General features: G+C 37.3%; 1 long non-coding RNA gene across 2 annotated transcripts in view; it reads left to right on the forward strand.

Annotated features, from left to right (window-relative positions):
* The window catches only part of LOC138065656 (uncharacterized), a 1,053,146-nt gene that overhangs the window by 228,694 nt on the left and 802,461 nt on the right, over nucleotides 1–21,991 (forward strand). For both annotated transcript variants that reach the window (XR_011138763.1, XR_011138764.1), the window contains exon 2: nucleotides 6,013–6,059. This is a non-coding gene — a long non-coding RNA (uncharacterized lncRNA). The remainder of the gene's footprint in view (nucleotides 1–6,012; nucleotides 6,060–21,991) is intronic.

Consider the following 21,991-nt stretch of genomic DNA (forward strand, 5'->3'; position numbering starts at 1 on the left):
AGTGCACGAAAGGCTGAAGGGCTAATGAAATACTAGGAAAAGAATGAAAATTCAAAATGAGGCCCTATTTTAGGTCCTTTAAAGTGTTTTTGGTAATGAGAGTTAATTTTGCTGAAGAGGGGAAACTGTGAGATCAGAGTGGTAGAGAGATTAGAATCAAAAATGGGGAAAGATTTATGTGAACCCAAGGTGAGAAATGTGTATTTAAGGATCAGGAAGTTAAGTCTGGAATTTGTCACCAGTGCAGAAGATGGGAGCCCGTGTGACTATCACCAGTTCAATGGAGAAGGGCAAGGGAATACATCCAAAGCGGAAAAACAACCATCCCACCACTCCAGCTTCATTTCTTTTTTTTTTTTTTTCCCCTCCACTCCCCTGTTTACATCAGCTATTCCTTGTAGGCTTGTACATGCTAAGCAGAAGTAATTCCTTCCAGTTAGAGGTTTTATCACACCTTCACTGGACAGCTGACCCTTATTTTGCATTTCGCTGTTCTTGCTGCAGCCTTCAAAACTCCTCTTTCTGGAGGATGTTACTCCCGAGTTAGGTTAAATGCAAATAACATTATCTTCAGTTCATCCTTTGCCACCTTTCTGGCTGGGACGTTTGAGGCCTGTGATTCAGTCTTAAGAACAAGGCCTCCTGCTGACTAAATAAATCACATGACAATTTGTGATATGCTACAAAAGACTTTGGGGAAAAAAAAAAAATCTTTTATGTGTGAAGCTATATCCGGCTTTGGACAGATGCATCCCCACAATACATAATTTTCACACAAAAGTGGACACTTAATATGAAAGTTCTTCTGACATCGCTTTGGTTATTGCCAGGACACGGATCTCGGGCATCTCAGAAGAAACTTTTCTTTTATTCAATGGCAATTTTTTTAGATGCAGTTCAAGATAAAGGTACCAACAACCACTGAAGTGATTTTCAAAAGGAAAAGTCTCTAGTGTTGCAGAGGGAGCCATATAGAAGTGTTTGATATGGCAAAATTATTTGGACATGGCAAAATGCTGGAAGCCTTTTCCTAGCGCTCCACTGGTGTATCGTGAGGGCTGCTTGGTGACCGCGTGCCCATGAGCAAGGTGCCAACTCCATTACCCTGCGAAGCAGCGTAGCTGCATGGGACTGCTGTTATGGGAGAGCAGCCTGATTTAATCAGCATGCTTTTTGACCTGCATCCTTGGAATCTGATTGAAGTTTTAGTAAAATTCACAACTAGACATATACTTTTTCCCCTTCTGAAAACTGAGATTTGTTTTTGTCAAACAGTTTATCATTATTCCTAATTAGCTAGTAATAGGCTGCCAATTACTTATGTATATTCGAAGTAATATGCAGAAACCCTCCTTTTACTTATCATGCATTGATGCATTTGCATGTTTATTTTACATATGCATGCCTCTATAGCAGTGAGAGTCTACAATAGGCTTATATCAGATCATTGACTGTCTGATTAGCAATAATTATATATTTTGTTCAGTGGAGATGATTATTCAGCCTTAGTTCTAGCGCTAAAATAACTGTTCTAGTAGAATAGCCATATACTCCTTGCTGACAAATGGACTAGGGCTTACTTTTCCCACATGCTATTATGAAGGCAGCTATTACACTATCTTTATGAAAATGCTTGCAATTTATTTTCATGAGGACATGTAACGCTCCTTACAAACACATGGTAGAACATGGGAAGAAAAGTGAGATCTGTGTATTTTGAGGTAGAATCAATTATGTCTTCTATTAGCCATGTAAATGTCAGGGGTCTTGTCTAAGCGAGTCATGAGGTCACTTAAGTGAATCAGGGATTTTCAGATAGTGCTTCATTTATCTCAGTTGTCTATTTTAGGATTGAAAGAATTGTCCTCTGAAAGTGGTTGCCTTTCTCCATTGTTTGTAGAAAGGAATTAAAAGCCTGGCTTGGACTATGAGCCTAGTTTTTACATGGCTAAAGGTAGGTGAAGTGAAACCTACCCTTGTGTCCTTCCGATTGCAAGCAGACAATCTCTGGATAAAATAGTTTAAGAAATGGCTGACCACTTGGAGCTTTCTCTTCATCATTAAAATTTCTTGGAACTTCCTAACAACTGGATGAACAGATCATGTATTCTTATGTCTGCATAGTGATGTGTTAGTGGAATAATCTGAAACAACAATAATCAATTCATGAAGAAAAACCTGCCCATACAAAACTAATGGCAATTCATTGCCCCTGAGTGAGCCTCAGGTAATATAAATAAGCACTGTTCCATACTATGTATGCACGAGGACACTGACTCAGGATTGCACGAGCAACCTGAAATGTAGCATTTTCTAAGTTTAAAATGCTTGATTTTTCAATTTCCATAAGTTCCTTAGGTGTGGCTGATTAGCTCAAGCTGGGATGGTGCTAACAAAGCCATACTGCTTTTGAAGCAGACCTAGTTTTGTTGTATGACTCTGGCACACTGTTTGGGGTTGAGGTGGTACTTCTGCTTTGCCAATAGAGTCTCTTGAATAGTGCAGAGTCTCTCCCACAGCCCCTTCTTTGTTATTTAATAGTCTTAAATGTGTTTGCTCCAGTCAGATGGCTATTGTCTCTTTATTACAACAGATCAAATTCAAGTTCCAGTATCGGACTGTCTTCACAAAATATTTTTGATGTGGGCATTGTTTTATCTAGTTGACTTATCTAGGTGTCATCAGTATGTAATTCAACTTTAAACTTTAATTGGCTTTAACAGAGACGATTTTAGTAATTGTAAATTTATAAGAAGAGTACTTTTTTCATCTGTCTTGGTGAAACACCAACATTTACTCTTCTCACCACAAGAGAGATTGAAAGCTTAGATTTGGACATCTAGGCACTACCCACAGTATATTGTGAAAATGTATACGTATAAATAGACAAGATATCGGTTACTGCTAAGAGTTAAAGGTGAGACATTCATGCACGTGTCCTTATATGGACAATAAGGATGCTGTAAGAAGAGGCAAAACAGTGAGAATTCACATCATGTTTCCTAAGGGTCAGATTTAATTATAATACTAATCAAGAGGTACTTCAAAAATCACCCTTTCCATGAGATAATCAGATACTCACCTAAACACACACTCCTCATGATCAGAGAGCATGGCCTAAACTCAGATTAGGATGCTAAATTTAGATAAGACTTTTTCAATGAGGTAAAAGGGAGTTTTATATTTCTCCTAGCCAAAGGTATATATATCCCTTAGCCTTAATTATGTTCAAAATGGATCACAAAAGTCAGAAGAAACAAATAGACAGAAAAAAACATTATTTAGACATTTAGGCCACCTCTTGAGGAGCAACATTGTTCCTTAAAACCTCCCAGTGCTTTTCTCTGTCCTACTTTCAAAAATTCCAAGTGGCTGATCATCTACTTTTTGAGAAAAAATCGACCAGCATAAACAGTATTTATACTGCCCATCAACAGTATTTATTTTTCTTGACTTTTTTGTAAATTATCTCTTTTTGCCTTTTATGCCTCCATTCATAGCTGCTCTGTTTTATTAGATGTGTCTTTTCTCTGTTTGATGCTATTCCTATTCTACACACGGTGCTCATAAATGAAATACTCCTAACTTCGGTAGTTTCAGTGTATGGTTTACCCTGCTGAAGCTGCGTAGTTTCTTTCTCTGTAAATAGCTAATTAGTCTGAGTACAAATGGAGAGACTTGCCTAGTGTGCATTGGAGAGAGGTTCAGACCAGCACACACTTCCACAACCATGTTGTAAGTAGATGCAGCTTGAGAGCAGGCTCTGAAATCATATCAAAATATAACGAATACTAGGAAAAAAGTAAATCACTAATAAAACTCCCCCTCAGATTAACCTAGTTCTTAAATTTAGTGTTTCTGATCCCGATTAAAGTGTGCCATCACTAGTAACTATTAATCAAAGCTTAGCACTTACTAAGTTGGTAAATAGCCAGCAACACTTATTATTTACATGATTTTGTGATGTTTATCTCCGTTTTTATGATGCGATCAGCTCGTTTGAAGGAAAGAACTTGTAAAAGCTTAAAAACATGCAATTTAAGTAGATATTTATTTGACATTCTTATCCCATAGAGCCTTCTAGTACAAATGTAATCTAATTTATTAAAGTTCTGAACTAGAGAAGCATAAAATGATGTTGGAATAAAATCCCATAGTACTTACTAGTGTTTGTGAATGACTAATGCTGTTGAGGATATTTCCTGTCATTATCTGCTTGTGAAGGAGACTGAGTGGGATTTCTTCAGATAGATAAGGTATTAAGCCTCTCTACATAGAGTACAGACCTAATGCAGTGAATAGTATTAAAGGAAAGCAGAGCTGAGATTACATTGAGTGGAATGCCATATTTTACTGTTGTCACTATTTACAGTACTGTAATGGTTTTAGCGACAGCTGCTTAACCCTCGTCCATAGAACATTTCATCTTCTTATTTAAAAGTCTTTATACTCTGAAGTAATGAGTTTGAAGAAACTTATTAGGCCACTGCATTTACAAAAAATAGGCATTTTGGTCTGATAACGTTTCGAATCTGCATGGCCATCATTAATTTTGCTTTGGTTAATTTGAATATTTCAGCGCAGCCTAAAGCCATGTTGACTTTAGCTGTGATTTCTTATCTTACACATTAATTTTCATTAAGCTGATCAGTTTTTGAATAGAAGAGCTCCTGAGAAGATAGAGAAGCAGCCTGATTCTCTCTGAGATATCTTTGCACTAGTAATGCCCACCAACTTCTTGGACTGTGATTTATTATTAGTAGTATAATTCATCTTCAAATAACCAGAATTAAAAGTCTCCTATCAACTTTAATGAACACTGGATGAGGCTTATACAGATGGGACTAAGAGTTTAGAACATGAGTCAAAAATTGTTCACTGTGCTTTTATAATTGTTTTTTTATTATTTGGTCAAAATTATATTATGACCCAAAACGCCATGTTCCAGAAGAGGGGTAAAAATCTAGATTTTATGTTTTGTGATTGTTGAATACAATGTGATATTTTTAAATAAGCATAAATCCTGGCACAGTTCTGGCACAATTCCATCTATAGTAAAAGTATTTTTCCTCCTGAAGAACGTGCAGTTCAAATATTGCTTTTTCTTCTTAAAAATAGGACTTAGGTCTTTATCTGTTAAAGTCAGTGGGAATTTTATTCTGAACTTCTGTAGCAGTCTGGTAGTTTTTACTCTTTAATCCTTGAGTTGATTAATGTTAGTAATTGATTTCTGCATGGAAAATTCTAAATAAAATATGCTCAAAAGTTTCCACCTAGATCTCTATTTTCAATTAACTTGTAGATGCATAAGCTAAGCTTTAGGTCAGAATTTAGTATATTTTTGGATTTTTCTTCATTCTGTGTAACTGTTTATATAGTAGTCCGTATATAGCAAATATATTCATATTTATGCATTTATATTTATACAATAATATGCACGTATGAAACTTAATGACTAGATTTCTCTTTCTACATGCCAGTGGGTTTCAGTGTATGGTGTCAAGGGACAAAATCAAGTGCTCTTTACATTAAGGATAATTCCATTGAACTATCCCACAATAAACAAGACTGTAAGAGTGACCATGTTGAATATCGTTTGTAAAACGTAAAGAAAAGTAGGAGTCATGTCAAATCGAGGACTTACTGTAGAATAGAACTTGAATCCGAATATCTAATTTCCCCTACAAGTCCTATGACTATAGAAAATCACTTAACAATCAATACGATACCTCACAGAAATGTAAGAAACCTAATTCAATGTGCTTGATAGTGTCATTTAGTGTAGTTTCTAATAGTTTATAAACTATTAAAGCGGGACAATCTGCACCGATACTGGTGATCAGGTACTTTTCTGGTGCAAATCTGTGTCAGCATAGAGGGTGAAGGAGCTTCCCCGATTTATTGGAGGTGACTCCCGTGACCTGAGGTCTTTGACTCACTACAAGCCCAACTAATTTCTACCTTGCTGTATAAAGCAACTGAGACAAATCATTTTGCTTTTTCTTTCCCCAGGTTCCAATCAGTGAGAAAACAGTCATTTAAATATTAATGGCAGATTGGTAAGTCCTTTTGCTTTTAATCAGTATAATTTAACATTTTCAGCTTATTTTCTTTAAATGTTTGCTTTTCTTGGATTATTCTTTTAATATGGCCCTTCTTTAGCAAGACATTCAATCGTGGTTTCAAAAACAAATGTTTGCTCTTGCAAATGTGCATCCATGACAGTTTCTCTCTTATATTCTTCCTTTGCAACGTGCTTAAATTTTTAGGTTAATTGAACATGTCTCTGGACATTTTGAAATGAGTCGGCGTAACTTCTCGCAGCGGTGCAGTTCATCTATCATTTCCAAAACTCACACTCCATACTTGCAGAAATAGATATGTAGAACTTCAAATTCATTTTTTCTGTCAGATTTTTTTGAAGTGCCAAGGTGTTTTTCAGGGCCAGGTTCCATCGAAGTCGTAGGAAAGCTTTTTGTCAGCTTCAGTGATAGATGGATCAAGCTGTTATAAATTTGATACTAAATTTGCTGAGTGTTTATTTATGTATTTATTATGTTGAAATCATTCCTATTATCCCCAGTAGAAATTTTCTATGGGAGTTACCACTGAGGAATTTAACCATTTGTCACTATATTGTTTTTTCCGTGTCTTGCTGTATGTTGCTGTAATGACAAGTACAATATAGACCATCAGGACGTTCTCTTTCTTGTTCTTCCACAAACATGATTAAAAAAAAAAAAAAACTAGGAAATTAAGTAATTAATAATGTAAATGAGAAACAGTTAAGTTGTTTGCCTAGATGTTTCTGCTCTTTAATATACAATACTGTATGTTGCCATATCAGGGAAAAGAAGTAGTTATTTTAAGCTGTTAGTGATTCCATTACATGAGATATCGTTTATTGCTGTTACCCCAAGATGTTAATTTGAAAAACTTTAACATAGTATACAAGAAGAGAATATCAAATCAGCTTGCTTATTGATCCTTGACAAAATATTTGCATAGTATACCATTATATGACTTTGCCGTGAAAATGTGCTTTATAGCAAGTCAATGTCAGCGCAACAAAACAGGTGCAATGTTATGTAAACAATATAGATCTGATGATTGTATGAAATTGCCTCAAGTGAGGAGCATTTTGATTTGAAGTTTCCTGGTGTTTTATTGGTATATTTAGAGCTCTTTTTCTAGTGAAATGATTGACAAAGCCAGTCAACCAAATCAAGGGAGTAAAATTATGCGCATGTAAAAAAATAAACTGAAGTGAAAAGGAAGGAAAAACAGGTGGCTCTATTAAAACACATACACAAAATGCCATCAGGAAGATACTGCTTTTAACCTTTTTTTCTATTAAGCTCTGCATCTGTACAAAACAAGACTACAATCTTAAAATCATATTGAAAATGTATTCCGTTTATATTAAATTATTGAATGATAACAAGAATGGATCCTTGCCATGCATTTTTATATGCCTTATTCATTCTATTTTCCTAAAAGGGAATCATTATGATTGCAACGTATCACCCAGTTGAATTGGATATTTTTTTCTTGCATTGTATTCAGAGCTAGAATATGCAAACGTTTTCCCTAGTGGCAGTCCCAGGTGAGCAGAATCCTAATTTATAGGCTGAGGAGGCAGCTGTAGGAAATGTCACAGTTCATTTTGGGGAAATCATGCTGCTGACCTGAAATCAAATCAGGCAGTGGATAATGTAGTATTATTGTCTTGGTCTCTGTCTCTCTAGCCTACGCTATGTTCACCTCCACTCTATAGCCTGGTGCTGGGTCCCTGTGCAGCTGCTGTTCCTTCATGCTAGGGGCCTATTCTCCTGCAAAACAGCTTACAAAAGACTTTAAGAAGGAACAGCAAATATTGTCAAAATGAGTATAAGAAATTTCCTTTGAAAAGATAGTGTTTATATAAGGACCCTCAGCCTTACATCTTGCTGCTAGTGAAACAGCATCTAGGATCTGATTTGGCAGGTGCCCAAGGCTAACAGCCACAGATGTACTCTCTTAAACGTGATCTCGTCCAGCATAATTTAGAAAAATCTATGGCAGTGCATCATAGCAGCTCTGCAACCTCTACACAGGCACGCATTGTCAGGCTGTGGTACAGCTGTACAACTAAACTAGAAAGGGTCTGAGCCGTGGCACGTGTTCTGGTGTTACCTCCACCGCGCTCTCCCACAGAATGTCCAACGTGGTCTGAGGAACAGGACAAACCAAGGGCTGCTCTCAGCATGATGAAAATCACCCAGTTTTGTCAGAGGAAAGAGTTCAGTTGTACAGCTCGGAGGTGTGCCGTGCGGCTTGCCCTTCGTATCAGAGAATGACCCTCGGTCCTCTGCATTTACTGGTGGGGATGTAGCCATAGATCTGAACTTAGGCGAAGGTTCAGGTCCAAATATCAGTCCTCCCTGTGTCAAAAAACTCTGGCATAGCTGTGTGCAAGCAATTTTAATATTATAATTATGGTTAGTAATGTTGTGGGGCTTTCGCCAATATTTCGCCAATAATTTGCATGTAACGAGGTAACCATTTTAGCTTTTATCACGTTGGTATTTGTAAAGCTGCTTTGCACTTGTACTGCTTATTTCAGGTCTTGAACTAGAAAAAGGCTGTGCTGTAGCTGTAGAAAATCCTGGGTTTATTTCACCTGACGTGGGAATCCTAAGTGAGGAGCAAGCTCTATTTTTAGCTAGTGAGGCTACAGAAGCATCTCCAGAGGGCAATTCATCCCACCTGTGATGTGAATTGCTCTCTGGAGTTGTCTCCCCCTCCCCACTGACACCTCAGATGAACAGGAGGATTCTGAGCACTTTGCTGTCTTAGAACAGCTCATGAACAGGACACAGCGATCTGCTCTTTTTAATCATGTCAGCATATTCATAATGCTCCCAGTTTCCCCAAGTTCCCATCTTAAAAATGGAAATCCTTCTCCCCAGCTTTCTATATCTTTTTTTTTTTTTTAAGTCATTTTTAAGTTTATACTGGAGCAGGAATTTACATTGCACCTCTCAAAATAGACTGATTTTCAAGAATTGTATATTTCTGTTTATGTGAAGGGTTAGCGATTGTGTTTTCTTCAGATGGCTTAAGCTCTGTGAAGCAGTTTTGGATATCATACCACAGCAGTTCACCGTATGTAAGCTGAAAAAAGTAAGAGTTAAGTTTCTGGTACATCACTTTACAGAATACATCTATCCTGTAATGAACTCAAAATGAAAACGGAAACACTTTATTGTTTCTGGAGTTATTAGCAAGAATACATCAGTGATAGTACTTAAAATATTAAAAAATAGTCACATTATAAGGAAACATTGAAATTGAAAAGTATTTCTACTGTGAGATTTAGGACTTCTATAGCCTTCTGGGATATCTTTCAGAAAGACAGATGATTACTTTTATGAAATCGATCAGTTCTAGCTTTCTCGTATTGCCCCCTAGATGGTCCAAGTTCAATCTTCTGTTTGGTTTTAAGTTATTGTCATCTACTAAAGCATATTCTACATCTCCATTCCTTTCTGTCTTCTATTTCTAACTCTTGCAAATCATTTGTTAAGGTTTTGGCCCTTCAGTAAATGTCTTGAACAGCAGGAATTGCTAGTAGTTCAAAATAGTAAATTATTTGGGGCTAAGTAATTCCTGAATGGTTTCTAAAACTAGGCAGGACTTCTGAACACCAGCTGGTTCAACACCCTACTCAGTGCAGCACTATCTTCAAAGGTAGATCAGGTTGCTCAGTGTCTTGTCTAGGGGAGTTTTGAATATCTTCGAGGATGAAGACTCCACATCCTTTCTGGGCAACCTTTTTCAAGATTTGATAACTCATTGTGAAGATTTTTTTCCTTGTATCTAGCTGAAATTTCTCTTGCTTCAACTTGTGAACACTGACTCTTTCCATTGCACTGTCCATCTCTATGTTGAACATGGCTCCATCTTCTTTATAACTACCATAAACTCTACTAACATTCCCTATAACAGCTATTAACTTTTCAAATAAGGTATGGAGTCAAAAAATAGGTATCACTACAGTTATCGCAACTGGCTTTGAAGTGCTTTTGCCACCAAAACATGTTATTTGTTAAAATAAGATACATCTGCAGAGATTTTGTTTGTAAATGGAACGAGGTAATTTTCTTATACATCTATAAAACACCTGTGATCAAGATCCATGGGGGAGCCAAGCTAGATTAGGGGTGATGATGAAACATATTAGTTTAACTTCCTAAAAATGCAACGGTAAAGAAGTACCAAATCAGTGTTATGATACCCAACTTTCTGATATTCACAGGGACTTTATAAAACAGTTGCATACTCTACACAGTACATCCAAGAAGGAAAATACTGTAACAAATTAGTGGTAACTCAGAAGAGACATGATTAATGCCATATGTGCATTTGTAAACCTATGCTCACAGCGGAAATAGATCTTATAGTCTGCTGCTTCTTAGTCACATCCACAGACATTAGTGAAAAGATGAATCCTTGTTAGTGGCATTTGATGTAAAATGTGCAGCTGAAAAATGCTGAGTCTTACCAATGAAAAAAATCTATCAATCAATTTATATGAAATAGCATTTACAATGTAAAGTGGCAGAACATACTTTGCTAAAGCAACAATACTAGAATGTAGCTGATGGACTCATTTCCACTAATTAAAACAGCGAGGATAAAGAAGTAAGTGCAGTTGCATGTATAGATGCAAATGCCATTTGGATAATGTGACTGTCTACTAAAGTGTCACAATAAGTTCTGGGGTAAAATTACCTTAGGTTTTGGCTCTGTACATGTCCCATCTTGCCATGGATGCAGGCATCACAAAGAGCCCAAGATGGGCCCTTTCCACCTCAGTTTGATGATGGGTATGTCATTTGGAGTACAGGCTTCAGAACTCTAATTCTTGCTTTCTGTGCCTTGGGGAAAATGTCAAATAATCCACATTTTGGACCTTTTTATCCAACCTGGAAAATGTTGTTTGACAAGATTTTTACATACTAGTCTTGTCTGTCTAAATATAGTGAAAGCAGAAAAGGTATCTGGCTGGATATCACTCTAGATGACTGAGATCTTGTCCAGAATACATTCTAATTTGAAAGATGTTTGAAGCCTAGTGTTTTATAAATGCCTCTTTTGGATTCCATAAAGAACTTATAATGTAAATGTAAACACTTTAATGTTTCTGGAGTTATTAGCAAGAATCTAGTCTGGTAACATTATATATACCGGCTAATTAAACTCTGCTGTTTGCTGTGAATATATTTAATTTGGAATAGGGATTTAATGTTATAATGGGAAGAAAATACAAAGAAAAATTGTCATAATATGAAGAAAATACAAAAAACATTTAAAATCAAGCTGCAGTTCAGTTTTCAGAACTCAGTCTGTATGTTGAGGTCCAGGAAAAAAAGCTGTACAGTCTTTGTCTCATCTATTTTGCATACTAGTTTAGATTTATCTGCTCTGATCACTATATCTGAATTTCTAACATAAGACTTTTCCTTTTGCAAGAAATATGTATTTAATATTTGGAAATCCTGTTCTTGCCTTGCGCCCACCCCCAGCAGGTTATTGTCTAAGAAAATGTAAATCAAGAGCACATAACATTGTAATACAGAAGTCCTACCCGAAATTAAGGTCCCAATATCTCATTACGTAATTCATTCTCCAGAGAGTGAGAGCACTAGCGGAGGGAAAAAAAAATACTTACATGAAATTAATACCATACAGACTAGAAGAAAGATCTCAAAACTCCAGAGTCCTAATCCAATATCCCAAGTCCTGTTGCCCTGCTGCTGCACCTTCAGTTACGTGACCAAGACTTTTGACAGGACTTATGCACCTGATATGTTAGGAAAGTGCTTGTAAAGAAGGCATCAGAGTCAAGAACATCTACAGACTAAAAAATAAACCAGTTAATAAGATTCATTAAGACCTTAGGTGTCCAGCCGGAGATAGGTTTCCACATAGTAAAACTTTAAATAAAACATAAAATCATCTGGGTCTTTTGGCAACACTGCAAGACAGCATTGTTCATATACCGTTAATGAGTATAATTTATGATAAGGCACAATGACACAGCACAAAGGATTCTTGCTTGAGGCACCAACAAGCCTTGTGATGCTCATGTAACAAGCTAATTCTGGTACAGTTCATACAGTGTTTATGCTGTTGAATCCTAATCTAGTATGATAGTCCTGTGTTATGAAAGAACAAAGCTAAACTGAAATGGTAGACCCTCAAGATATTTTGATAATAAGCTTTCTTTTCTTTCTGATATTCTCTCTTCAAATTCTTTCATGTCTGTTAAAAAAAAAAAAAAGTAAAAGATATTGGAAAATATAATTCTGGAAATGATATATTATATTTTATCTGTTTTATCTTTATTGTTAGCACATGCTATTACACTTTCAATAAGGAAATAAATCTGAGAAAGAGATTCCCCCCACCCCATACACCCAACTGGACTATCCTTGAGTCTTCCCTTTCGGTCAGGTTCTATCCTATGAGATCTGAATTAATACCAAGTTGTGAGTAACATCGGTGTTTTGAAAATAACACCAAAAGTCCCAGTCCGTATCTAGCCATGCACAAACAGAGTCATACTCACAAAGTTCACAATGAGCACTCAGATAGTTTAACTTGACCCCTCATTGTCTTAAAAATTGGAGAAAAGCATAACATCTTGTAATCTGTTCTTAGGGAGTCCAAATGATGGTAACTGTACTGCCTCAATTTGCCTGGACACATCCTAGTTAATTTTAGGCTCTAAACTGAGCTCCCTTAAACTATGAGTCTTGTTACTATCTTTACAGGCATTGGAGAAAAGCGATTCACCCCTTATTAGATCTACATTCTCTTGTAGAAAGGCCTTCATAGCATCACAGGATAGCTCAGTTTGGAAGGGACCTCAGGAGGCCTCTAGTCCAACCTCCTGCTTGAAGCAGGGTCAACCCTGAACAAACGAAGCTACTCAGGGCTTTGTACAGTTGGGACTGGAAAGTTTCTAAGGATGGAGACTGCACAGACAACCTGGGCAATGTGTTCCACTGCTAGACTGTTCCCAGGTCAAAGTTTTCCCTTATATCCATCTGAACCAGTCTTTCAATTTATTCCTGTTGTCCCTCAGCCTCTCACCATGCACAGATCTGAAAAGCCTGGCTTTGTCTTGATGATCTCCCTGTAGGGATTGGAGGGGAGGGGGCTGTTGTTAGATGCCCCTCAAGCCATCCCTTCTCCATAATAAATAAGCCTAGCTCCCCCAACCTCTCCTCACAGGGCAAGTGCTCTAGCCCCTGACCATCTTGGTGACCCTCTGCTGAACTTGCTTCTGTTTATCAATTGCTTTCCTGTACTGGGGGCCTAAAACTGGATGCAGTCTCTAAATGTGTGTCTAATGAACGCTGACTACAGGGGCATAATCACTTCCTTGGATCTACTGGCCCTGCCCCTGATCATATAGCTCAGGATCACAGAATCACCGAATGGCCAAGGTTGGAAGAGACCTCTGGAGATCATCTAGTCCAACCCTCCTGCTCAAGCAGGGTCAACTAAAGCACTGTGCACAAGACAGCATCCAGGTGGGTTTTGAATATCTCCAGGGAAGGAGACTCCACAACAGAGCAGCACGGGATTCTTCCTTTCCATGTTAAACTGGACAGGTCCCAGGGTAGACCCCTCTGCTGCTCCACTTGTTAATGGCCTCCAGGTAGAGTTTGGCCTATGAACCCCAACCATCTAAGGCTGATCATTCAACTACTTTTTTATCCACCTAGTTGTCTACCTATCCAGACTACAATGTCCCAAGACAGATACAAGAATACTTAGGGAGAGACGGTCAAAAGCCCTTCTAGAGTTCACGTAAATGATATCTACTGCTCTCCACTCATCCACAGATCCAGTCAATTTATCATAGAAGGCAGTCAGGCTGGTCAGGTATGATTTTTCCTTGGCAAATCCATACTGCCTATTCCTGACTCCCTTCTGCTTCTTCATGTACCCAGAAAAGAATTCCAAGAGGACTCACTCCCTGATTTTCCCAGGGACTAAAGCGAAGCTAACCAGCCTGCAGCTCTCTGCATTGTCTTTCAATCCTCCTTTGTAGATAAGTCTAACATTTCAACTGTTTGTAGAAAGGAACTAGGATGAGTAGGCTTCTATCTTAGGAAACATCAGTTAAGTGCCCAAAATTAGACTTAGTAAATTGGCCCTTTGGGGCGGATGTTCTAATATTTTAGTTCTCTCATTCCAATAAACCTTACTATTTTAGCCTAAAGTTGACTTTTTCCAACTTCTGCTTCTAGCCAGCAGTCTTGTTCGGCAGTTGTTGGGCAAAGTTCCTCAAAATAGATATAATTATTTATGTAAGTACTTCAACCAAGTGATTAAGTCACCTCTCAACCTTCTCTTTAATAAGCTGAATAAGTTATGCAGGACCTTGAAAACAAAGGCAAGAATTTCAGACTTGATGTTCACACAGCTGTTTCAGTGTTCTTCAGTCATGTCTTAATCCTATTTCCAATGACATTCAGTGTGTATTATTTTAAAATTATTAAAATTTATTCTTTGGTTATACTGACATTGCTTTGATGGCATGAAAGGCATACAAGATTACCGTTTCTATTAATTGACTTTGATCAAGAATTTCTACAGATTCCAGCTAGATAATGATAAAATTGCATCGATTTCACTGTTTTATGCTGTGTTGTAAGTGATGATCCATTTTCTCTGTGGCTTTGTATTATTAATACCATATATTTATACCAAGATAACCTGTAAGGGTCCCAGTACAGATAACAGGCCTTAAATACCTAGACATAACAATGAGCTTTAACTTACAAAGATCTCATAATCTAAATAGATAAATCAGAAAAAAGTTGAGGAAAATAATCTATTTTCATCACCATTTTATATTTGGGGGGAAAAAAATACTCTGAGAATAAACCCTACAACTAAGATCATGTAGGCCATATCTTGAAATCCTCTTGCCAGTATTTTAGTAAAAAAAAAAATAATAATAATAATAAAAAAATCTGTCCTTTTCAATGAAAAAGACAAAGTTAGCAATTTAAAAAATAACATCATTGTATACTCAAAAGTATTTTAATGCAAGGAAAAATAACTCCAGTCAGTTTTCATCCTGTATATTTGTAACACTTTAAACAGAGTTACAATGAAAGTAGAAAAGCTGCTTATTTACAGATAAGGAATAGACGGTTTAGATTAAAAAGAAAAATCTCTTCATTGGCCATTTGTAGCTGTCTTTAGCCAAACTAATGACTTACAGGATCTCACTGCAAGAAAATTTAATGCAGGATTTTTATCAGAGGTAAAAGATGGTGCTTTAGGAAGCAACAATTACAGACTCTGGCAACAGAGGACTTTAATGTATTATGTATTACTGCAACATGGTGTAAGGATTAATACTACTGCTAATAATGACAATAACAATAATATCTTGATGCAGTAAGACCAGTATAAACAATAAAGAGAAAATACATTACATTCCAGTGAAGTAGGAATATAAACTGAAGTATACAATAGACTTTAGTGAAATACAGTGTCTCAATGTGCCTAGATAGAAATGCTTGACTGTAAGGACACAGAGACTGTATGAATCATGATATCTGCTTTTTGATAAAAATTATAAAAACCATGCAGTTCTAAAAGAATCTAGAAAGACAATGAAGTTTACTAAAAATGCCTGTGGGATAACAATCCACATAGTAACCGGGTAATACATGGAAAGAACTATGTGTGGGAGACAGAAATTATTGATATTTTACCTAACCAGTCCTGGAAACTTCTAGTTTCCAGTAGCCTAAATAAAACATTTTTGTTAGACATAAATCAGAAAATTTAGACTAGTTTTCCAGACTTGTGAGTTAAGAAATTGACCTTGTAGTTCTTGTAATAAAACCATTGTTTTCCAGCAGATGACATCTTATTTATTATTATTATTTCTAATATAGAGATCTTTGAATTTTTTTGAAGATTGCTTTGGGAAGCTCAGTTCAATAAAAGAATGAAAATCTATTACAAATTGGGATCAGTTTTTAAAACATTTCTAGTCAACAAAGCCATACTTTCATTTCTGTCCATGTCTATGCTTCTTCCAGCATTCCTAATCACCTGCTTTTGGGGGCTACTTTTCTTGAAGACTACAGGCATGTCCAGGCTTTCCAGGATATTACCTAATAGGGACAGACATGTTAAATCATAGCCCTGGGAAGGAGAAAATCAGCTTTTAGCTTCTCTTAGCAATTCATGGGAATTTTGGCAGAAGCTCACCTCCCCAGAAGATTAAACCCATTTTCTGTAATACGCGGAGTGTTAAGTGCCTATGAGTACAGTTACTGAGTCACCTATTTCACTTACAGCAGATCAGAAAGAAAATTGATACTGCCTACCCTCAACCACTTTCTCTGTATGTCAAAGTTATACTAAATTTCCAGAAATAGCAGGTGAAGTCTGGATCCCACTGAAGGCGATAGCAAAGGTTGCTTTGGCTGTCATGGTGCTGGAATCCCATTCTAATCCATCCCAGTGACTGTATTTAATAAAAGGCCTAGTTGTAAACGTGTCATATATGTCTCATTAATTGCTTAGAAGTAAATGCACCATCAGATTTTTTTCTCCTGCCAGGCTCCTGTGGCACGCACTTCTAGTGGTGATGAACCACTACTAGAGGTTGCTAGGAAGGAGTGACCATGACATTCATGCCAAGGCAGTATCTGCTGATACCTCAGTTAACAGCAGGAGGAACTTTGGTCAAAATTACTAAGTTGCTATAATAAGACAAAAAAACAAACAGAAGCCTAAGAGAATTTAGTGGAGGAAGGAAAGACCTTTGAGACGAAAGGCTGCTTGATAGCACCCTGTTTCAAGAATAACAGTATTATGAAATGTTACAGCTAGATGCGGAACAGACTGTGACAATATGTCATGACATATCTTGTATGTCAATTGTTTTCTCCTTTGAGAAGTAGGGCAAAAAAAGAAGTATTTTGTGTGCCATCTGTTTGGCGTGATCCTATGCTTGTTGCATATATCAACCGTACCACCAGTCCATGTATGTGCCAGAAGAGATCACTCTTTTCCAATACTCGATCTGATTGCGCTTTAAAAAGAGTCTCCACGGCCTTCCTTTAACAAAGAAGTTTCTCAAAATAAATTACATATCTTTAGATTTTATGCCGATCTACTCTGGCTGCTAAATTCATACCTCTAAATATGTATCGGTAAGGCAATCTTCTTACACTAAAATGTGCTTCACCTTGCTAAACTAACAACTGCAAATATGATTAATTGCTTTTCCCTCTGGGTCATTTATTACGGATGGCTCACAAAGTTACTGCATAGAGCATCCTTCGAGGGTGGTGTGATAAAGTGGAGGCTTTTACAAATTGGATTCTTGCATGGCTGGTGCCTATTGCCATTACCTGTGTGAAATTGCATGGCTACTCTTGCAGACTGCACTATTTTGAGAAATAGTCCTAATACCTCTCCTAAAGGAAAAAAAAAAAAAAAAGGCCGTAGTAACTAAAAATTTCTATATTATCAGCAAGTTTCAAAATGACCTCCCTAGCCACTGCATTTTCTAATTAAGAAATAAAAGGTTCTGTAACTCATAAATAAATAACTGATGCAATTAAATGTCACTGAAAAACTTCTGTTATTTTAGAAGTGCTGCTTAAAGAGAATTTATAACACAGAACACTTTCATTTTGTGATATCAGTGTAAAATATTCTCCTTTGTGGAAAAATAAACAGGTGAAATCATGCTTCTGCCTCTAAGACCTCGCAATAGTCAAGATGCACACATGCATGCAAAACCAGTCCATTTTACCATCAAAATCCCTGGCATCTGCCCAAATTTTTAGAAGTTATTTTTGGTTCTGGTGGAAGGGATATGGCCACTGTGATGACGAAAATCTTCAAAAGCAGTATGGTAAACAAGGTTCCTTGTAGAATTTCTTGAGTTCGCCTCTTACTGCTAAGTCCATTATCTTCCAGAATGTCATTTTGGTAGGAATGACTATTCCCATTCATAAAACAAAACAAGACAAAACAAAAAAACCACCCTTCTTCATTTTATTCATGCGTATTAAATGAGACGTATGTAGAATCAATAGGCAGCAGGATACCAGACTGGACTGGCAAGCTGAGGAAGATAAAATTTTTATAGAAGTTTGTTGTTATGGGTCTCTCTGGTAACACATGAGTGTATAGGTTTGAATCTTTTCCTCAGGATATCAGATCTCTGGAGCTTTGAATCTTTGTCTTTGAGGTAGTATCAAATAAGGCACAGCTACTGGTGCCTGTGGCCTTGAACTCTTTCTAAAATGAGTGAGTTTCTAATTGACTAACCCAAGAATAAAATCAAGTGGAGAAAAATGCAAAAAAGTACTGCAATACATCTTTAAAAAAATGCTGATATTTATTTTCCCGACACAGGAGGTTTTCACCTAAACAGGTTAAGTTCTCTGGCTATTTTGACTGTAGACATGAAATTAAGTGGAGTAACGTGAGAGAAAGGAGCGTAGTGCATGGGCATTCACCTTCTGCTGACTGTCTTTACACTTCTCAGAAACACCGTTAGAATAGCATTTAAAGCTATTTGGCAGTAGCAATCACAAATATTTATACCATTGATTTTATTAAAGTAGTGTAGTGATAAACAGCATATATCTTGTACCATATATTTAATAACATAATTTCAGATCTTTCTTTGAAAATAGAATTTCAGTGGATTTGGAGAGATGCTGAACTGAAGGTGCTTAGTAGCACCTTCTACCTTAGTAGAAACTGCAGCATTTTCATTGGGAGTGGCAGTAGTATAAATGTAGAATTATGTTAAATTAACATGAAGGCGAAATCAGTTTGTGCAGGGCAAAGGCATCTCTAAGAATTAACCAAGTATACTTGAAATATGCTAGAAACATAGCATGACATGAAAGTCATGCTAGAAACATGCTAAAATTTTCCTCAGTGTGCAATAAAGAAGGATAAAAAATATCCCACTGATTTCAGAACTCAGTGGAAGTCTAAGGTGGATGAGATTTCCTCTCAACACAGATTTTAATTTTCTCTCAAGAACTTACTTCAAACACACCGAAGAATGCAGGCTTCCAAGACCCAAGATGAGCTTAAGTAGGTTGCTTAGGGTTGCTTTGTGATGTAATACCAAACTTCCTTCTTGGCTTTTGGCATCTGTTTTCTTGCAAGAAAGACCTCTTCACTTAGAAAACTCTAACTATAAATAAATCACGGTCCCTTGAAATCTGTTCTGCATGAATAGCTTTGTGGTTCGTTTACTACCCTGCTTTTATGATTTGGATATTTCTCTCATTGCTGGTGAAAATAGTTTTGCGAAGAGAGATGTGGGAGGGCCAGAATGAATGAATTTTCTCTCTGATTTTTAAAATTCTTTAAGAGAGCTTTTAGAATATGATCAAATAATTACTGAAAATAAATCTAACTAGAGGATAGACTATGTCTCCATACATTTTCTATATTTAGTAGTAATTTAAGGTTCCATAAGAAGTTGTTATATGCTGAAAAGGCTCAGCTTTCTGAGAACTTGCAACTTGTTACGAAATTGGTGTTGAAATGTCCAATTACTTTAGTAAATCTTATCCAAAGCATCAGAATCATTTCACAATATTGAGGGTTTTTTTTAGGATTATTCAACAGATTTCTATTTAACAATACCGATAAGCAGTTAAAAGTGGATACTAAATGATATTGCATAATAGATTTCTTAAGGAATTAATGAATGATCAGTAAAAATTACTGAATTGCAAAGTCATTCAGTTTGGAAGGGACCTTAGGAGATCTTTAGTCCAACGTCCTGCTCGAAGCAGGCTCAACACTGAGTTTGGACCAGGTTGCTTAAGTCCATTTGGATTCTGAAAATCTCCAAGGATGAATATTCTGTAGCCTCTCTGGTCAACTAGTTCCAATCTTTTTATTCTCACAGTGAAATTATTTTCTTATATCCAATTGAAACCTCTCTTGTTTCGGCATATGCTTGTGGTTTCTCATGCCCTTCACAGCACTGCTATGAAGAGCCCTACTCTTCTTGATGTCCTCCATATATCACAGATTCACAGAATCACAGAATGGCCAAGGTTGGAAGGGACCTTTGAAGATCATCTAGTTCAACCCCCCTGCTCAAGCAGGGTCACCTACAGCACATTGCCCACGACCCTGCCCAAACAGTTTTTGAATATCTCCAGAGAAAGAGACTCCACAACCCCTCTGGGCAACCTGATCCAGTGCTCAATCACCCTCACAGGAAAGGAGTTTTTTCTCATGTTCGGATAGAACTTCATGTGTTTCAGCTTGTGCTCATTGCCTCTCATCCTGTCTCATCCTCTCAGCCACTCCTCCCAGTTTTGGATCATGGTCAAACTAGCTGAGAAGGCACTCTGTCCCTTCATCCAGGTCATTGATGAATAAGCTAAACAATGTTGGACTTGGTATTGACCGCTGGGGGACACTGCTATCTGCAGGCCTCCTGGAGGGCTGCTTTTAAGTGCCCCCGAAGCCATCCCTTCTCCAGGCTGAACAAGCCCAGCTTCTCCAGCCTCTCCTTGCAGGACAAATGCTCCTGTCCCAATTATCTTGGAGGCCCTTTGCCGAACTCACTTCAATTTGTCAATGTCTTTCCTATATGGGGGTCCCCAAAACTGGATGCAATTTCTAGATGCGATCTAACAAGTGCCAACTACATAGGGATAATCCACTTTGCTGGATTTACTGGCTGTGCTCCAGTTCACTAAGCCCAGGAGCCCTCTTCGCTGCCAGGACACATGGCTGGCTCGTGCTCTGCTTGCCATCCACCAGGACCCCACAGCCTGTTCTGCAGAGCTGCTGTAGTCAATCCTCAACCGACTCTACTGTGAGCGGCTTCCCTCTCCCACTTGCAGGACTTTGCCTTTGTCCAATCAAACCGTTAAACATAGGGAATGGTCAAAGCCGTTAAATAAATAGTAAAATATTTGTGTTATTAACCTTAAGTTGTGTTATTACCTTAGTTAAATCAGTTAAAGCTCATTATATAGTACCCTTTTGGCTCATTGCCTCTTATTATCATTTGGGGAGTTGTTCAATTGGGAGGCGGAGGTGAAGTGAAAAATAAAAGAGGCAGAAAAAGAGACGAGAGTGGCAGAAAGGAATGGGAACATTAGAGTATAAATTGAGAGGTAATATAAGGTATATTGAGAGGTGTGTTGGCAGAAGGTTGTTGTCGTGTGTGACTGCTTTGTCCCTGGGAATCAACACACCGACATATGAAGATTATCCCTGTTTCCACATTTAGTTGTTGAAATACTGCCCAGGGTCTGTGTATTTTCATCCTTGGGAAAGGAATACTTCTTAGTAGCCTAGAAGATTTTTATTTAATAGAAGGTCTTGTTTTATAAGATGGATCCTAATGACTCCATATTCATACGCCATCTAATAGATATGCTTTGTCAACTGCTTGAGAGTGCTGTATCATAAAATTGCTCACCCTGCATTAAATATCACACGTCTCCATTAAGCCGGCTCTCAGAGACACTCAGGCATGCCTTCATTGGCTCTTCTGTCTGGAAAGTGGAAGCAAAAAGCCAATCAAGCCTAGAAACAAGGCATGGTAAAAAATCCATGAAATAACTGGACTACTTTAACTTTTCTTAACTTGGCAATACAGACGTGTCCTATGCTGAGGGGAGGGAGAGATCCTTTCACAGATAATCAGCATTTGACATTTTGTATATTATTTGGTAAAATTTCAGTGCTATGGCTTGATAAACTCCATAGTTATCATTACAGGCTTTCTGCGTGCACACACGGAAATAAAGCAGAATTTCTATAACACTTAGAAAACCAGCACAGAAGTTCTAATATAGTTAGCGTGAGCAAAATTTTAAGTAAAGGTCAGAAAACGTATTTTAAAAAGGCTCTTTTCCCAAGGCCAAATGCTTTTAGAAAACAAGCT

The sequence above is a fragment of the Struthio camelus genome, chromosome 1, assembly GCF_040807025.1.
Source record: "Struthio camelus isolate bStrCam1 chromosome 1, bStrCam1.hap1, whole genome shotgun sequence".
Taxonomy (NCBI): domain Eukaryota; kingdom Metazoa; phylum Chordata; class Aves; order Struthioniformes; family Struthionidae; genus Struthio; species Struthio camelus.